Raw genomic sequence first — 19,966 nt, 5'->3', positions numbered from 1 at the left:
CCAGGGTTGCACCAAGGATGCATGGAGTGGGGATGGGGATGGGATGGGAGGGAGATAAGGAAGGGTTTGAGGAGGATTTGAGGGATGGTCAGCTTCCAGGGAGCACAGCCCCAGAGCCCTGTCACAGCTCTGCAGCGGTGTCTGTGACGGTGGTGGTGGAAATCAGGCAAACGTGGTGGCCAGGTGCCAGCGCAGCGCTCTGGCCTCGCTCCAGCTTTAGTGCCTGGGGTGCTACATTGGCCAACTTTCCTGAGGTGGTGTTCTGGACTCTTCTTCGTCCCTCCCATTAGCTTCTCCCCCCCTCCGCCTCCCTCCACCTCCATGGTGCACTGCTTCCCTTGGGTAAACCTTTAGGACATCGTCCCCAGCCACCCTGGTGGAGCTGTCCTCTCCCTCTAGGAGACTCTCATCTGAGTCCTCTGATCAGCCTCCCCGCAGGGACCGGGGACAGGACGAAGCTGGATTCCCCGCCAAGCTTAGTGACTGCAAGAGCAATCCATAAGCCAGCGCGCTGTCCAGAGGCTTGACTCTAGCTCTTGGCCACCACCCACTGCTGACCGGACTCTCTCCTTTTGCTACCCGGGGACCCGGCACAACCTCCATCTCCTCGCCTGTCCGGAGCCAGACTGGGCCGGGACGGCATGGGGACTCTTCCCGGTAACCCCCTCCACGTTGGCACAGAGACTGGCCAGTCTGTCTGCCTTTTCTCCCTGCAGGCATCCAGCCCCAGACGGACTTTGAGCTTTCAGTAATCTAAGGCAATCTGAAGTGTCCGAGCAGTGACAGGGCACTCTGGGGAGGAGGGGTAAGAACGCAGTACCAACCAGGTTGGAGAGGCTGAGGTGGGGCTGAGCTCTGGAGCGTGTTTCAGGTGGATTGATTGCTACCAGCTAGGGAGAATAGAACAATTGAAGTCTTCCGGGAGGGAATCCGCTCCTTCTGCCCCTCCCCCTCCTTTCACTACGGGGGACACTGCAAGACTCCAGCCGGGATGGGTAGCACCCGCCCATGCACTGGTCTGGGTTGGCTTCTGTGGTCCTCCCTGGACAGTGGCGTTTATGCACTAGTCTGGCAAGCGTGCACTGCATCTCACATGAAGCGCTTCAAGGCTGGGAAGTGCATTGTACTGACTTATGACAAGGGAAATTCGGCTCCCCTCGCTGGAGCAGGGAAGCTGCTAGCTCACCCTGGTTTTGTGGGAGACTGAGATTTCAGCGTTTATAGGAAGCGCATCTTGCCTTACCATGTCTCAGGGGCATCACTAACATCCCTAAACCCTGCAGAGAGAACTCCAGCACAGCGCCTCCGGATTAGATCTGCAGCCGAGTCGGAGAACCGCGCCTTCTCCACGGTGGATCTCTGATTTCTCACAGCTGCTGCACCAACTCCTAGAGAGGCAGAGACCCCAAGAAGGGCGAGGGGAGAGGAGGGAGCCGTAGAGAAGCAAATATGACGGCCTAGAGGACAGAGGTAACTGATTTTGCACAGAATGGACAATATCTTAAGGGGAAAAGCACTAGCCCCGGAGCGATAGAAGAGGAAGCCCTCAGCTAGCTAATGAGGGGAGTTAGGGTGGAAGGTAGAAAAAGTCATCCACAGAGAAGTTTGGAGGACAAATTAGGATGAGAAGAGACTGGGTGAAAGGGAGAATATTCCTAGCAAATCATGTCATCCTGCTTTAAGCTCCCAGACAAACACTGTCCAGCTCACTTCCAGTGACACAATGGCTCTCAGACTGCGGCCCCCAAGTCTCCTTTGTTCTCCACTCTGATGGGGGGGGGTGGCCCATCTTTCTGCTTCCAGTTCTAATGGCGCATGTCCATTTTACCAGGATACTGAGGACTCGATGAAGCTAATTTCTGTTCCCCATGAAATCAAGCATAAGTGTGGGTGGGTGCTACTCAAGAGGCTGAGAACTGAGGATCATGGTTCAAAACTAGCCCAGGTAGAAGAGTTTGTGAAACTTTTCTTTTTTTTTTTTTTGCTGGTCCTGGAGCTTGAACTCCGGGCCTGGGCACTGTTCTTGAGCCTCTTTGTGCTCAAGGCCAGCGCTCTCCCACTTGAGCCACAGTGCCACTTCTGGCTTTTTCTGTGTATGTGGCACTGAGGAATCAAACCCAGGGCTTCATGCATGCTAGGCCAGCACTCTACCACTGAGCCACATTCCCAGCCTAGTTGGTGAGACCTTGAACTGCAATTAACAAGCAAACAGCCAGAAGTGTGCTGCAGCTCAAGTGGTAGTCACCTTTCAGCAAAACAAACAAAACAAAATCCAGTGAGAGCTCAAAGCCCTAAATTCAAGCCCCAGTATTAGAGCAGCAATGATGAAAATAAACATGATGAGTACATAATTAAAGAATAATCTTGAGCTGTTGGCTCACATCTGTAATCCTAGCTACTTAGGAGGCTGAGATCTGAGGATCATGGTTCAAACCAGCCTGGACAAGGAAAGTCCGTGAAAACCACCAGAAAACCAGAAGTGACGCAGTGGTTCAAGTGGTAAAATGCTAGCCTTGAACTGAAGAGCTCAGAGACAACACTCAGGTCCAGAGTTCAAGCCCCATGACTAACCCCTTCCTCCACCCCCCCCCCAAAAAAAAGAATAATCTGGAGTGGAGGCAGGATGACTGAGAACTTGAAACCAGCCTGAACTACTCAGTGAGACCCTACAGTAAAGTAAATAAATAAATAAATAAATAAATAAAAGTTGGGAGGGTTGGCTCAAGTAGTAGGGCGAAGTCATCAGTTCAAAGACCCCCAAACCTTAGCCATATAGTTCAGAAAATGTCTTAGGTAGGGACCTTCTCTGAAAGTGATAGCTTTCCCCTGTGCCAATTACATTGTACAACTATGCAGAGGTGATTTTTTTCAACATTATCTCTCTGTTCCCATTTCTACTCTGGACATAGCACATTCACCTGTCTCAATGTAAATCCTGTTGACAAAGTATTATAAATCCTTGCTTATTTGTTCAGGCTCACTCAAGCTAGAGAGAAATGTGAACACATGCAACGGACCCATACCTGTGAATGCAGAGAGAGGACTTTTGGTGGTATCTGTATTTTGTGTTTTTCACTCAGAAGTTTGTCCAAATACTGTTGAATCAAAAGATAAAGTTTTAACTCACTCTTCTCAATGGCTAAATATTATTATGCCACAGATGAACTGCAACTTAAACATTTGTTTTTCCACTTGTGAAAAGACAGTTTGTTTTCAGTTTTTGCCAGAAGAGACAATGGTACAATAAAAATTCTTGAACTACATTCCTAAATCCTAATTGTGTCTGCATTTCTCTCTCTCTCTCCCCATCTTTTCCTTTATTTATTTAGTTTTGCAGTGCAAGGAATTGAACACAGAGCTTGATACATGTGAGTAAATTATTCTATCACTGAGCTATACTTCTAGCTCCTAATGTTGCCCTTTATGAGAAACATTCCAAGTAAAATTGCTGAGTAATTTGTAGTACCCATAGTTATATTCGAAATCTCAACATTAGTATTTTTATTAATATATTTATAATCATATGTAGATATGTCATTTATTTCTATTTCTATTTTAATGCTGCCTTCCAGAGGATGTTTGATTTCATTAACAATTAGATGACCCTTTCTCCCCACATCTACTCCAGTTGTAGGTATTAAAATGCTTGTCATAAGGCTATGAAATATTGTAACAATGCTATCACAGAATATAACTTTACCCAGCTACCAGAGAATTTGCATTTTCCCTTCCATAAATTCTCTATTTCTTACCCTTTATTTTTCTACCAGTTGGCTTTTAGTCATTTTTCTAAATGTTCTCTACATTATTAACAGAAATATGGTGCTTGTCCATGACATTTCAAATATTTTTTCCCAATGTGATTATTTCTCTCCTGAATTTATGAATGTGTCAAAAACTTGAACAATTTTTATCTAGTTACACTTGCTTTAGTAACATTTGGATTTTCCCAGTCTTGAATTTAGAAACTTTTCTTAAATTCTAGCTATTTTCAGTCTCCTAGATTTTTCTTGACAGTTTTTAATTTTATTTTTATTTCATTTATTTCTTATATTATATTGTTAAAAGTAAGTGAAGCTTGGTGCCGGTGGCTCATTCATGTAATCCTAGCTACTCAGGAGGCTGAGATCTGAGCATTATGGTTCAAAGCCAGCCTGGACAGCAAAAGTCCATGAGACTCTTATCTCCAATAAACCACCAGAAAACCAGAAGTGGCACTGAGGCTCAAGTGGTAGAGTGCTTGCCTTGAGCTGAAGAGTTGAGGGACAGCGCCCAGGCCCAGAGTTCAAGCCCCATGATGGACAAAAAAAAAAAAAAAGTGAATGAAGATGTTTTATTTTCATTCATATAGTCACCTAGTTCTGACAGGTCCATTCATTTTCTTAGTGAATTAGATCATTATCTCTATCATAGATTAAGTATTCAAATATATGATTTAATGTTTATGTTTGCCAGTCTTCCTACTGATCCATTTGTCAATTCTGATAATAATGCCATATATCTGTGTATATATATGTGTATGTATAAATATATACATACATATATACATGCATACATATATATGCATATATATGTACTTTTCATATACCCCCATATTTCCCTAACTACACCTTTCCTTTCATTTAGGCAGAAATGTGTAATTACTAATTCAAGTCAATAGACTACTGAGTAGATAATGGGGAGGAGGGAGAGAAGATATCAGGAAGGAAAGAGAGAAAAGAAGAGAGGGAGAAAGAGAGGAGAGAAAAGAGAGAAGAAAGAAGAGGAAAGAAAGAGATGGACTGGGGCTTCTCCATGGGTTCTCTTCCCTCCTTCCAATATCTGGTACTCTGAATGATGCTGCTACAAGATGACAGTCTCTATCACCTTGAGGTCCCACATGACTTTATTGCAGGCCCTTGCCAATTCATTAGAGACAGAGAAGTAGGAGCAAGAAATGGACTTGTGTTGTGTTAAGACAACACCAGAACTTGGGATTCATGTGTTACTCATCATGTAGTGGTAAGTAATTAACTAATACAAAATAAAGATTTTTGTATCTGGCAAGGCAAGTTCACATGAGTGCGCATTTAATGCTTTTTATATTTAAACATGAATATTTTGTATTCCATTGAAAGTTGTCCAGACAAAGTGAACTGTATTAGTAATCTAATTGCTATTTTAATTATAACTACTTGGAACTTATTTGTTAATTTGACAGAATTGACACTTTGGATAATAAGGTCTTTTTGTCTGAGAATTTAGTATGTTTTTCTCTTTTTTCAGGTTTTGTTTTTCATTGCTTAAAAAGATTTTTATAATTTAGGTAAACTAGATCTAGTCTTTTGATTACTTTAATGTATTTTATAGGTTTTATAAAAATTATACTGCAAATGAAGTGTTTCTCCTTTTAGTGTTAGATAAAAGAAAAGCTATTGACTTTTGTGTGTTTGTTTGTATTTTGCCATATTGATAAACTATTCTGCTATTTTAAAATCTGAGTTTCTTTAGTTTTCTGTCACTATATTTGTCTTTATTTCACTGAATTTTCTTTACCTTTCAAGACAAGTGAAATTAAAATGATGGTAGCAGGTTTCCCTCTATGGTTTCTAGTTTTAAATTAACATGGTTTTAGTTTCTTACCATTTAGAATGATACTTCTTAAATTTGCCAAGAGACTTCTATGTTTAAGTATTTTTTTTCCTAACTCACTTTGAAGTCTTATTAAGAATGTCTTTCTTCACAAACCTTTTTTTCAGGGTCTGTTGATTGATTGTGCAATTTTTCTCAGTAATTTATTGACATAATGGATTAAATGGATAAATTTCCCAACATTGAGTCAAACAAGGACCCACCTTTGCATTTCTGGCAGGCATTCTGCTTTGTTAGAGACTGTTATTCCTATAATTCATTCAACTTGCTAGCATTTTAGTTAAATTTTCAAAGCTGATTTCCTGAGATTGGTATCTACATCCATCCATACATCCTTTATTTTTATTTATGATAAGCTTTGTTATTAGTGTTATAAACCAAAAAAGAATTGGGTTGTATTTCATCTTTAACTATAGCCAGAAATCATTTTAGTACTAGTTCCAGATCTAGCATTATTGGACTAGCATCTCCAACTAGCTAGTAATTTTTTTTTCTGGTACTGGGGTTTGAACTGAGGGTCATGCACTTGATAATCAGATACTCTATGACTTGAGTCATGTCTCTAGTCCTTTTTGCTTTTAGTTTTTTTTTTTTAAGATAAGGTCTTATGTTTTTCCCTGGGAACATCCTCAGACTTCAATCCTCTTAACTACAACCTTCCACAGTTCAGCTGGGATGGCAGGTATATACTAACCTTGTTTAACTTACTGACATTTTACCCAGGCTGGCCTCCAAGTTTTATATGCCATATATGTTTCTCAAATGCCTGGAATTACAAGCATGAGCCTCCAGGCCTGTCCAGAAAGGCAAATTCTTGGACAGACTCTAGACCTAGAACTATTGAACTACAATCTACATTTTAACAAGATCTTAGGTGACTTGCCTGTTCACTTAAGTTTGAAGTAAATAAATAGGTTAAATGCTTAAATTTCTCATAAAATGAAAACCCTATGGAGTACATCTTAAATAAACATTAAGTGTTACTAGAATATTCTCATCTATTAAACTTTTGGTGTACAGAAATCTGTATTTTTAATAAGTATTCTGGATGAATATTAGCTTCAAGTCAGTTTAAAGCATATGAGAATGTTTTATTTTCAATCCAACCTGAAACTAGAGGAGTTCTTTCTTAGGCATTTTTTTTCCTAGTATATTTTCAAATGATCACCATCCTCTTATCTTTTGCTCTCTTGTTAGAACTCCTATTGTCAGCAGGCTAGTCTAATAGATCCAGCCTTCCTCTAAAGGTTTTAGAATTTTTTCCTGACCTTTGGATGGTGTAGCTTTTACAAATTGAAGGAGCACAGGACAATCGTTGTCCAGGAGGTATAAAGAGGCAGTTAATTGTACATGTGGGAATATTATAATGAGAAAGGTACTGGTTTTTGTGAGAGAAGAGGCAGGCTGCTTCACCTAGACAATGGAGGGTTAGGCTGAAGGGTACAAAATGTTATCCATGGAGAAGCCTGGATCAAACGATAGCACAGAATGGAAAATGCCCATGTGCAGAGCACAGCAAGGGTAAATTTTGCTTTGTGCAACCCCTTATGGATAAACCAGCAGTGTAAAATCTGACTGTCTTTTAAAAAATTGTGTTTCTTTAAAATCACTGCCTTTTGCTGAGAAATATTCCTTACATTTGAACTTTTCAGCCATTCCTTTTGGTCTTTTAATACACCTACTGGATATTTTGGCCACCATATTTTTGTTTAGTTTGGTTTCTGAGGATCACATTTTTCTTCATTTGAGCCTCTTTAAGGATACTTATTTTTACTGTTAAATTTTATGCAAACTTCCATCAAATTCTTTTGGTAACTCTTTTATTCAAATATGTTTTCTGGGTGTATAGCTTCTTCTGTCTTCCTTGATTAAATAAGCATTATCTTCCTCTGTGCCACTCACTTTCTCATTCTCCCTCCTTTCCCTCCTTCCTTTCTGCCTCCCATCATCCCTCCCTCCTCCCTTACCCTCTTCCATCCTGCCTTCTTTCCTTCCTAACCATCCTTCCTTTCACTATGTATATTAATGGAATATAATATGCTTGGTGCATATTGTAAACCTAATTAACATATTCATTATCTCATATATTTATATCTCTGGAGCATTTAAGATCTCTTAGCAGTTTTCAAGTATGCAGAATATTATTGTTAACTGTTCTATAATATATCTCTGGAATATATTATTTCCTTCAAGCTGAAACTTCCTACTATTTGGTCAACATTCTTGCCCTCTCCCAACCCCAGATCCTGGTAACCACAAATCTTCCCTCTATGTCTAGGAATTAGACTCTTTCAGATTTGCATTTAAGTGATATCACACAATGTTTGTGACACTGGGCCCAGCTTACTTCACTTAATATAGCATTCATCAAGCTCACTTATTTTGATGCAAATAGCAATTTCCTTTTGCTTTCTTGAATGAATTCCTATTGTATGTGCAACTTCAGTTTCTTTCCATTTATCCATTGATAGACACACAGATTGATTCCATATCCACAGATTGTGAAGAAAAGAGAACATTTATGCATCATTAGTGAGAATGAAAATTAGTGATTTATATGGAAAATACTATAAAAGTCTCTAAAAAATAAAAAATAGAACTACCATATAACCCAGAAATTCCACTACTGAATATATATCCAAACGCAATTAAATTAGTATCTCAACAACAAAGTATCTGCTATCTGCATTTGTTGCAACTTTTTTTAAAATTGTGGTGGAGCTTGTTGGAATTTGAACTCGAGGTCATGTGCTTGTTAGGTAATTACTATACCTGAACCATACTCATAGTCCCTCTTGATTTTTTTAGTTATTATTATTATTATTATTTAGATAGGCCTGGTCTGGCCTTTCACTGAGATTATCCTACTTGTACCTTTCCTACCTGGGATCACAGACATGGTTCTCTATGTATTATATATTGAGATGGGAATCTCACTAACTCTTGGCCTAAGCTGGCCTTTATTGTGATCTTCCCAATCTCTGACCTCTGAGTTGCTAGATTACATTAGAATATCATTCACAATGCTGAAATGAGGCTTTATTGATTTAATTCTTTTGCTGGGTCACAGAGTTCAGGTATGGAAGTTCAAGATTTTTTGTTTTTGTTTTGCTAGTAACAAAATTCTTACTAACTTACATAAATCTGTTATTTTTAAGAAGGGATTTATTTTGGTTCATAGCTCTTGTCCAAGGTTGTGAGGTGTCTAGTGACATCCTGCCCATGGCAAGACACAATTGGAGAGAGAGAGAGAGATCGAGCCAAATTGACTTTGATAACAGAGCCATTTAAGTAATTGATTAAATCATGAGTCCATAGCCCATATGAATGGATTAACCCATTGAAATACAGATACTGGATCTAAGTAGTACCATGTTGGCATCTTAATAGAAGTTAATAGAAGATAGGGACTTTCTGAGAACTCCAGAGGTGATAGAGGACATTCTTTAGATTGCAGATGTGTCATGAGTTATTGGGATCTAGGAAGGAAGGTCTTGCTTCTCTTAGATAATTAGGTCCTGATTACTTATGATTGTTCCCCTGGACAGTATGCTCTGTGCATGTATAATGCTTTTGTTAGGATTAAGTATCTACTTTTCTCTGCCTATATATGGCACTTTTTGCCTTTAAGCTTTGTGCTAGCAGCATTGGCAGCCTCCAGCTTTCTAATAAAGACTCCCAATTCAACCTCTTTAAGTGTGGCTTCCTGGAATCTCACCGACTGAATTCCCATATAACACCATCTGTAAGGACAGATCCCCTAATCATTTTTAGGTCTCCTTTGGTGTCATTTCCGAACATCTCATAATGGGGATTAAATTTCAGTGTCACTTTTAGAGGGGAACAAACCATATTCAAGCCACAGGACAATATCTTAAAAGAAGTGGCAAGAGTAGGTCATTAGACCCTTTCCCCTTTCCAGACATACCTGTATCATGGGAACCTTCCACTGCCCTGTTTCAAGGGTGAGGATACTTTGTTCATCCCTTCTGCTCCCTCTTTTGGACAGCAGGAAATCTCTCTGGTCTGCTTAGTGGACACTAGGTGATAGCTAAGTGCTCCCATTCTCAGACCACTGGGTCCAAATTCTCCCTACACTTCTGTGTTTTAGGCCATTTTCTAGGACTTCTCATCTTCTGGTTGTTCTTCCAGAAATGCTCAGCCTCCAGGAAATCCCTGCCCAAGTCGATTGTTCCCTCAGCCCAACCTTCCAACAGAGCTTCACAGCTCACTTATGCCCTTCAGTGCAGAAGTTATGTGGATGAGAAGGGACAACCTACCAATATTGCAAGGACAGGAGAAGCACCTAAATTTTGATTCCCTTAAACCTGGATCCTCTCAAACCACTGATGTGGAGGTATCCTCTTACTTTCCCTGTGGTGTGGATGAGTCGCCTTTAGTCACTTCCTTCCTTGCTTGGCCATTCTTTTCAGAAAGAAACCTGCCTGGTGTGTGTTCTGTCTCCTTCAAATTAGGTTGTTGTTCCCAGAGGGCTGGAACTATGCTATTTACTCACTCCTGTTTTTACCACCTTCCAGGCAGCAAGTGGCCCAAAGTGATCAATACAAATGCATTCAGTTAGGATGAGTTGCATAAAAATAGGTGGTTTTAGGAAGATTTTAAAGAAGCAAGGAGGCGACAACAGAGCAGAAATCATCACACTGTAAGTCTCTGCAGAAAACAACAATAAAAGTTAATAAAAAATGACCAGAAGCAGGAGGAGGATGAGGAGGGCATGAGGTGTTGGAATAGTATTTATTATGTGCCAGGTACCGTCTTACCTGCTTTGTGTAGTTTATCAGCATTTCTAACCCATCAGTCAAATTTTGTGAGCACAGCTGTAGGTGGACAATATTCCTCTCCCACTCCAATCATTTTCCATGGAGGCATTGTTCTACATGCTGTTCATGTACTGAGCTGTGAGTCTTGTGAAACTGCAGGTGGTATACAGCAGTTGCCAATGTGGTCTGACAAGTTAGAGGAAGGACCAAGAGTTGTAATCTATTTGAAAAGCTTGTATTTAAAAGATAGATTTTTTAATGGGTTGTCTGAATTTATTTTTACAGAAAGTTCTCCACAAAAAAATTGTAGTAAAAATATATCTAAAGATCTCAGGAAAATAAAGGGTATGAGAGTCTAAATATTCTTTTCCAAAACAGATGAGAGAAGAAAAATAAAATAAACAAGCATTCCCTCTAAATTTTAAGTTAACTTAAAAGGTAAATGAAAAACTAATACCTATGTTATACAGGAACTCAGTTGGTGAGAAACAGAGAAGCCACATTTTGAGAGGTTGAATTAGTAGTCTATATTGGAAAGCTGGTGACTACAGCAGGTGAACTCCTGTCTCAAAGACGTGCAGCCCAGAATGGAGCTTGCACAAAGCTTTTAAAGACCAAAACCATGTTTGGGTAGGGGACTCAACCCAACAAAAGCAGACCATGCAGGGAAATACTCAGGGGGTGAGCAAAGCAGACCATTAGGGAAATACTCAGAGGCTAGCAAAACCTTCCATATAGAAAACACTCAGAGGTGAGCATTCTCTGTAGCAAAGCTACATTCAAAGAATGGCCTAGCTCACCTTTAGGCATTTCAGAGTGGGGTGGAAAGCCCCCTCCACCCAGCAAGGCACCAGGATGGCTGTGAGTACAAGGTGATGTTATATAGACATAGTCTTCTTATTCACCTATGTCAATTATGCTTTATTTTTTTACTACTTATTTCCCAGTTACTAGGATGCCTTCCTAGATCAGATACACACACACACACACACACACACACACACATACAGATATACACACATGCACACAAATGTGTGTGTTTGACACATATTACATTAATCAGAGAGCATTCAACTTAATAAATGATTTTATAGGTAGTCACCTCTCTTTTCCTGAAATACAGGGTATAAAACCTGGTTAAATTAAAACATTGTTTTACAATTAAAATTTATTAATTCAAAATTAACATTCCTTTCTGAAAGTAATAGAATTTTATTTAAAATTTACTTAAATATGTAAAAAATACCTTCTAATGAAAACTCCATGGACTAGATAAAACTCAAAAGAAAATTATATATAGTAGTAAAGGAAGAGAAACATTTAATTTTAAAAACTTAATTGTTGGTTCTTGCTCCTGGTATCTGATAGAAAGAGTTCTAGAGCTAGAAATTAAGGCCCTTAAATGTTGAAGTAGCCATCTATGGAATCCCAGGTTACTAAATAGCAGACAGTATATTAAGGTCCTAGGTACATAAACACTTTTTTTTTTTGTCTCAAGTTCTTGCTAGTAAAGTCTCTGGAGCACTTGTTAACATATTAAGAACCTTGAAACTGTACTTAACCCTTTGATCCAATGGCTGTATTTCTACATTTTTATTCTAAAGAAGAAAAATCAATATCATAAGGATTCTTGTTTAAGAGAGCTTACTAAAGCTTTGTATTCCAAACAATGAAAAGAAACGAAATGTTCAATAATAGAAACTTAGAGTCTGAAAATTCATGGCATATATATATATATATATAATAGCATATAATTCAGTAATTAAAAGTTGTATTTTCAGCATTAATGGTATAGGAAAGGGCTGTAATAGGCATTTTAAAGGTATAGAGTACCATACAGTATTTAGAATCCTAATTTTATAGAATTAGTATAGAATTTTATACAATTAGGATTATATTACAAAATTAGTACCTATAAGTAACAGAAAAGAATGGAAACTTACCCAAATTAACAGTGGCAACAGTTTTGTAATTGTTTTAGATTTTCTTTACTTTTCAGCATTTTCCATATCTCTTATAACTAATGCATTTCCTTTAATACTGTTGTAAGTATTATCATCCCAAAAGTCACATTTTGAAATATATAATATTTGAGTCTTTATTATACAGTTAGCAGGCTGTAGGCAGCCTGTTGTTACAAAAGCCTGCAGCCCCCAAATACACATAACACAATGAGGAAACAGGCTAAAGAGGAAAGAAAGAAAACAATACCTACAATACCAACAATTGGGATACCATGATTACTGGAGAGGAGACAGGACACAGGAGACATCACAGAGGCACACTTGGCATGGCGTCCTGGCGGCTGGTTCTGGTCTGGGCCTAAATAGGGCCCAAGCAGAGGGAGGATCTACAGGAAATTCCCAGTCCCAGGCACTGAACTACCAGGTTCAGTAAGGTATCAGCCAAGTGCCTGTTCCTGCCTCCAGGGTCAGGGACACACCCTAGTGTGGGGGCATTTCTTTCCCCCAACATGAAGACAAGATGCCAGACCCTACCATCCAACCATGTGGCCAATATGGCGCCGGCCAGACCTAACCGCCTTATTTCAATACAAATTAAAAAATTAAAAACAAAGTTCTCTAAATCAGGGAGAGTGTCATGAGATTTTTTTAAAGTACTAAATTAAAAAGAACTTGTCAACCAATAATATTATGCCAGTAAATATACACTTTAGAAATGAGAGATAAAGATGTTCCCAAACATAAGCTGAGAGACTCCATCTTTTTCAGATCTGTCCTACAGGACGTTCTGCAGGGGTTCTTTAAACTGAAAGAGAGAGAAGTTATGGAGTAAGAAGAAAACATTGGAAGGAATAAAACTCACTGGTAAGTAACTATATTGACATATTCAGAATGTTCTTAATAATGTCCATATGGTAATTTAACAATGTACATCTTTAGTATGAAAATCAAAAAGAAAATGAAAAATAATAAATATATTAATATGTTAAGACATACTAATATAGAAAGGCATAAAATGGAATATCAAAAATTCAAAATGTAAGAGGACTAGACTCTGTGTAGAATTTTTAATAGTTTATTTCTAATTTTTGTGTGTTTTCTTTTTTTGATCAGTCATGGGGCTTGAACTCTGGGCCTGGGTGCTGTCCCTGAGCTCTTCAGTTCAAGGCCAGCGCTCTACCACTTGAGCCATAACACCACTTCTGGTTTTCTGAGTGATTTATTGGAGATAAGAGTCCCATGGCATTTCCTGCCCTGGCTGGCTTTGAACTGCAATCCTCAGATCTCAGCCTCCTGAGTAGCTAGGATTGCAGGCATGAGCCACTGGCACCCGGCTTTTGTGTGTTTTCTTTATGATTATGATAATAGTGTGTTGTTATCACTTCAGAATAGCCTGTTCAAAATATGTGCTTGGTAAATCTCATGGCGATTACAAAAGAAAAATAATATAACAGTCCAATCAGACTAACAAGAAATAACAAATATACTGTTTGAGTAAATCACTTAGCAACAAATGAAGAAAGAAATACAGAGAAAAAAAGAAATGACAATTAAACAATAAATCAAGTTACAAAATGTCTTTAGTAAACAAACATTTCTTAAGGATAATTACCTTAAATGTAATGAATTAAATTATCCAATTAAAAGATACAGAATGTGGCAATGGATAAGAACAAAGTGAAACAAAAACTAAGATCTAACTGTGTATAGTTTGCAAAAAAAATAAGACCATACATAAACACATAGATGAAAGAGATGTTTATTAGTCAACATTTTATTACTACAACAAAACACATGAGATAACTTACAAAAGAATAAAGGTTTGTTTTGTCTCCCAGTTTTGAAGATTTTGGTTACTTTGGGCCTTGTAGGAAAGCAGTACATTTCAGCACAAATTATTTACCTCACAGTGGCCAGGAAACAAAAAATGAGGAAGAGACTGGTATCTCATGTTTTTCAAAAGTACATCTTCAATGACATGAAATATTCCACTGAAGGTGCCAAGCCAAGGCACAGTCCTTTGATTTTAGGAGGCATTCCAGATTCAAACTATAGAAAAATGGAATGAGCACCAGGTGCTGGGGTGGCTCATGCCTGTAATCCTAGCTACCCAGGAGGCTGAGATCTGAGGATCATGGTTCAAAGTCAGCCCAGGCAGGAAGCTCTGTGCGACTCTTATCCCCAAGTAACCACCAGAAAACTTTAAATGGAGCTGTTGCTCAAAGTAGTAGAGCCCTAGCCTTGAGTGGAAAAGCTCAGGAACAGTGCCCAGGCCCTGAGCTCAAGCCCCATAACTGACAAAAACAAACAAACAAAAAAACAAAAGAAAACTAACCCCAAAACCAAAAAACTAACAATAAATAAAATGTAATTTGATATTCCATGTAAATAAAACCCAAAAAGAAAAGAGATGAGCATTCGGAGAGATGGAGATATGACTAAAGTGGTATAGCACCCTCCAAGCAAGCAAACTGAGCAAAGAAAGAGCAAGGACTATAGTTCAAACCCCAGTAATACCACACACACACACACGCACACACACACACACACACACTCACACACACACACACACACACAGTAAAAGACTGGGAATAGACAAGAAGGGTAATTATGTAATTATAAGGTTATCAATTCAACAATAGAGATCAATCAATAATAATATTACAACATTCAATTCTATATAAAGTCAGTATTAATAGTTATGAAAGGAGAGATAAGATTGCAATACTATAACAGTAGAAGAAGTTAGGCCTGTTGGCATATACTTGTAATAGCAGCTACTCTGGAGGCAGAAGCAGGAAGATATGGAGTCTGAGACTAGCATAGCCAAGAAAGGTAATGACTCTGTTTCTCAAACAAAAGGATTGGAAGTACAGAGTTCTTGTTTAACATGTGTGAGGTCCTGGGTTCAATGCCCCAGTACTACAAAATAAACTTGACAAAAATACAGTAGAAAAATCCAACACTCAACTTTCATTAATAGATAAATCATCCCAATAGAAAATAAATAAAAGATAGGCTACATTCCATCTAAACCTATGTGGATCTACGAGACATCTGCATAACATAATAACTGCACAAGAGTTACCGTCTGCCTAGCACATGAAACATTTTCTAAGATAGATAATATGATAGGTGATAAAGTCTCAATAACTTAAAACAATTGATATTATATTGACTATATTTTCCATTTACAATGTAAGTCAAAAACAGAAAATTAACAAGTGGAAATAAATCAATTTGAAGAAAAACTTTGGTAGGTATAAAAATACATAAAAATTGGATAATTTACTTTGGGAAAACCAAGGTATTGACAAAAATCTTCAAGAAGAAAAATTTTAAAAATTCTTTAAACAAGTAAAAATAAAAGCATAACATACCAGTTACAAAATGTCTGAGGGATAAAAAAGCAACACCATGAGGAAAGTTTATAGCAATCAACTTTTATAAATGAAATTTCTTAAATGAACAACCTATCACTGTACTTCAAAGGACTGAAAATTGAGAAAAAATCAAACTGAAAATTAGTAGAAGGGAAAATAATGTAATTCAGCACAGACCTAAATGTAGACAAAAAAATTACAAAGAGCAACTGTGGAAATTATTGCAAAACATAAAATTGACAAACATTTAACAAATTGAAAAAAAAGAGAAGATTCATGCAGACTCATAGATGAACAGGGAGATGTTGCAACCAACACCACAGAATCACAAAGGATTGTTGAGGTTATTGTGAGCAAATATTTACCAAAAAATTAACTACCTAGAAGAAAGGGATGAATTTATGGACAAATATACCTTACCAAGACTTAGTTGTGAATATATGAAGTAACTGAATAGACAAGTAATGAGAAGCAAATTGAATCAGTGATAAAAAAAAAATCTCCCATCTGAGAAAAATCCCAGAACCATGGCTCCACTGTAGTAGTCTACCAAATATTTCAACAAGAAGTAATGCCAATTATTTTTAAAATTACTCTAAAAAAGTGAAAAGTAGAAAGCTTTGCAAACTTATTTTATTTATTTCCTTTATTTTTAGCTTAATTTTTTTTATTTTATTGTAAGGATGCTATACAGAGGGGTTACAGTTACATGAATAAGGTGATCAGTACATTACTTATTGATCATTGTTACCCCTTCCCTTGTTGTTGTCCCTTCCCTCCCCCAACTCCCACACTCCCCCTTTCCTCCCTCCCCCGCCCACCTGAGTTGTAAAGTTCATTTCTGATATACTGTCCTGTGGGTATCATTGTTTCAATGGGTCATCCTGTGTCCTTGTTTCAGCATTTTGTTATTCCCTTACCCCTCCCCAGATTAGACAGATGTATATACAAGATGCAGAGCACCAAAATCAAGTACAGTGACAAGAGGGGATTAGCATAGGGGGAAGAACAATACAAAGGAAACAAAAAAAATCACGTAGTAAAACAATAACAACAAAGACAGATCTCTTGTGTCCATATCTTGGGGTTCATTTCACTTAGCATTATCTTATATAGACATATGTACATAGCTTTTGAGCTTTTCAGCTCATCTGATAAGATTATCCTATATATATATATATATATATACTAATAATTCTTGCAAAAAGGGAAACCATGGGACTTAAATTTCTTTGGGACTGGCTTACTTCACTTAATATGATTTTTTCCAATATTTCCATTTCCTAACAAATGAGCTGATGTTGTTCTTTCTGATGGAAGCATAGAATTCCATATATATATATATACCATAGTTTCTTGATCCACTCATCTACTGAAGAGCATCTGGGTTGGTTCTATATCTTAGCTATGGTAAATAATGCTGCGATAAACATAGTTGTGCTGGTAGCTTTAGTATGGCCTTTTGTGATCATTTAGGTAAATGCCCAAAAGTGGGATTGCTGGGTCATAGGTGAACTCTATGTGTAGTCTTTTGAGGAACCTCCATTCTGCTTTCCACAGTGGTTGAACAAGTTTACATTCCCACCAACAATGTAGTAGGGTTCCCTTTTGGCCACATCCCCTCCACCATCTGTTGTTATTAGATTTTTTGATAGACATTCTAACTGGGGTGAGGTGGAATCTCAATGTTGTTTAGATTAAAGCAGAACTAAGGAAGTGGAAAAACCTCCTGTGCCATTGCAAAAATGGCAATACTGCCAAAGGCTATCTACAAATTCAATGCAATACTCATTAATATCCCAACCTCATTCTTCAATGAAATAGAAGAAGCAATCCAAAAATCTATATGGAACAATAAAAGACCCAGAATAGCAAAAATAATCCTTAGCAGAAAGAACAGTGCTGGAGGATAACAACACCAGACTTCACACTCTACTACAAAGCCATAGTAATCAAAACAGGTTGGTACTGGCATAAGAACAGACCTGAAGACCAATGGAATAGAACTGAAGACTAAGAAATGAACCCACAGACCTATAGCCACCTAATCTTTGATAAGGGAGCCAAAAAAGTAGGATGGAAAAAAGAAAGCTTCTTCAGTAAATGGTGCTGGCAAAATTGGTTAAAGACCTGGAGAAAACTAAAGCTAGATCCTTATATATCACCCTGCACAAGAATCAACTCCAAATGGATCAAAGACCTTGAAGTCAAAGCAGACATCTTAATAGAGACCCAGAAACATGACAAATCAAAGAAAGGTTGGACAAATGGGATTGCATGAAACTGCAGAGCCTCTGCATGGCAAAGGATATAGCTAGCAAGATCAATAGAAAGCCCATGGACTGGAAGAAGATCTTCACTAGCTATACAACAGATAAGGGCCTCAGATCTAAAATGTACTTAGAACTCAAAAAATTAAATCCCCAACAACAAACCCTCAAAGAAATAACCGCCCCTTCAACAAGTGGGCTAAAGACTTAGAGACTGCTCTGTAGGGGAAATAAAAATGGCCAATAGACACATGAAGAAATAATCAACTTCTATGCAAATTTATTTTATGAAATCAGGATTATACAATTACCAATATCTGACAAGGAAAAAACAAAAAAGAAGAAAAGCACAGCCATTATCCTTGATGAACTTAAATGCAAAAAGAAAAAAAAAGACAAGAAAAGAATTGGTCAAAATATTACAAACTAAATTTGAAAGCATATTAAGAATATTCATCAAATGAGTTTCATCACGAATCATCATCAAATAAGTTTCATCTCAAGGATGAAACATACAAATTAATAAACATAATGTACCACATTAACAGAATGAAGGAGAAAAATAATCATCTCAATAGATACAGGAAGATATTTGATAAATTTAATATCGATTCATAAAAAACTCTGGAAATATTAGCTATAGAAGGAATATACCTCAAAATAATGAAGTCCATCTATAATAAAGCAAACTGCTAACACTATATGGAATGGATAAAAGCCAGAATCTGATATCTGGAACATTAAATTCACTGGGAAAATTTACTGCAGTCATTGGATATTTACATGAAACCAGATCCTTCTCTTTCACCAGTTATACAAATCAACTATTCATGGATTAAGGATTTAAGTGTATGACTTTGAACTCTGGAACTACTGGAAGAATACATAGGGGAAATGCTTCAGGATATTGGGAACAGACCAAAGCTTTCTTTGGAAAAGACTCCCAAAGCACAGGAAACAAAAACATGAATGCTTTTTGTGCTTTGTTTGAAAAATGTGCCTATTTCAAGGTCATAAAAATGTTCCCTTCTAGTAACTTTTACATCTAGATCAATAGTCTCACAACTGATTGATATAAATGGTGTAAAGTAGGATTTCCTTGTTAGTCAAACTTTTCTCTGACAAATACCTGGGAGAAACAACTTAAAGGAGGAAAGACTTACTTTTGCTCATGGTTTCCGAGACTCAGAGTTTGGCACTATTGCTTTCAGGCCTGGTGAAAGTGTATGGTGGAGAAAATGTTCACTTCATGGTATCCAGGAAGAAAAGAAGACTAATAGAAAAGGGACAAGATAGAACCTTCAAATGTATGACCCTCAGGGACCTTTTTCCTCCAACTGAGTCATATCTTCCACAGTTCTACCAGTTCCCATAATCTAGACTCCGTCTACTGACTAGGCCAGTATACTCTTGATCTGCTCTTCTTTGAAAATGACCTCACAGACACATTCAGACATATGACTTGAGACATGCTACTATTTTTTTGCTTCTTTATGTTTTTTATGGTTTTCAGTGAAGTTTAATAATTTTCCAAATGTGGGTTTTATACGTCTTTCAGTATTCTTTTACATTGCTAGGTGTTTGATAATGTTGGTGCTGCTGTAGGTAATAATAATACAAACTTAAATGTATAATCGCTAGTGCATATGGATGCACAATTGGTGTTTTAATTTCAACTTTACATGTGAATTGCAAAATTCATTTATTAATGATCATGGTTTAATTTTAGTTTCTTCTGGAATTTTTGTGTGTACAATTATTGGAAGGAATAATGACAGTTTTGGCTCTGTCAGTTTTTACTTTCTATGTTTTGACATGAGTAGGATCAGTTTGTACAGATTTAAGATCGACATATCTATATATTTCTGCTAAGTTCATCTTTTTATCTTTATGAAACATACTTTTGCATTCCCAGTTATAATTTATGCCTTTAAGTT

Source organism: Dipodomys ordii, unplaced genomic scaffold (assembly GCF_000151885.1).
Source record: "Dipodomys ordii isolate 6190 unplaced genomic scaffold, Dord_2.0 Scaffold192, whole genome shotgun sequence".
NCBI classification, from domain to species: Eukaryota; Metazoa; Chordata; class Mammalia; order Rodentia; family Heteromyidae; genus Dipodomys; species Dipodomys ordii.
The sequence above is the reverse complement of the archived record's forward strand: the minus strand, read 5'-3'. Positions refer to the sequence as shown.